Here is an 821-nt window from a genome sequence, read left to right as displayed (position 1 = left end):
CTCTTAAATAAAATTTTGATCTGCAATGAATTAATATTTGATTCCTTTTTTTTTTTTGGACGTGAATATTTGATTCCTTAAACTAGGAGATACTAAAAAAAAAAAAAAAAAAAAAACATGCCTAACAAAAAAAAAACGTAAACAAGTGCCAAGGCTCGTTCAGAAGACCAAAAACAAAAATTAGGCCTCAAAATTCAAACCCCAAAGCCTATAATCCAAAATGAAGTAAGCCTCCGGACCTAAAAAAAGGTTACCCTAATACAGTTATGCTTGCCATCATCTGAAGCTCAAGTCTTGCGCCGCATAGATAGTCAAATACTCCTCTTTCTTCTCAATTCTCTCTCTATTCCCCCTTATTATAAAGATCCCGCAACTACATTAATTTTTCTCTCGACCTCACTCTTTTTTCTCCATTCTCTCTCGTAACATACATGATTTTTTTTTTACTCTTCTCTATCTTTGTTTCGCTCTTGAAATTTTGTGTTTGCATTGATAATTGAATTTTTGTGGGCTGTGATGAGTATTAGAGAAAGTCATGCACCACTCTGATGATTAAGTGTTGATAAGTTTCTCATACCCATTAAACCTGAGCCCTCTTTTCTATACAAAACATTATTTTCCTTTTTTACTGTTCGATTTTATTGTTATATCTGTTGCAATATGTGTTGTGGACAGTGTTTAATGAAATTGGAAGAAGGGACCAAGTGATGGGGGTTATGTGACCCTAACCATGATGCGGACCGTACAGCTTATATGGCTGCTGGGGACAAAATTCTGGTTTCTGATGGTTCCTTCTTCTCTTTCAATCTAATTGTTTTTTA

General features: G+C 34.3%; 1 non-coding gene across 1 annotated transcript; it reads left to right on the top strand.

Moving 5' to 3' along the window:
* The first annotated feature begins 508 nt into the window (after window positions 1-508).
* Window positions 509-594, top strand: LOC112746368 (small nucleolar RNA Z221/R21b). The gene has a single exon (XR_003174257.1). It is a non-coding gene; the product is annotated as a small nucleolar RNA Z221/R21b (small nucleolar RNA).
* Window positions 595-821: the final 227 nt, after the last annotated feature.

The sequence above is a fragment of the Arachis hypogaea genome, chromosome 14, assembly GCF_003086295.3.
Source record: "Arachis hypogaea cultivar Tifrunner chromosome 14, arahy.Tifrunner.gnm2.J5K5, whole genome shotgun sequence".
NCBI classification, from domain to species: domain Eukaryota; kingdom Viridiplantae; phylum Streptophyta; class Magnoliopsida; order Fabales; family Fabaceae; genus Arachis; species Arachis hypogaea.
This window is presented reverse-complemented; position numbering and strand designations above follow the sequence as displayed.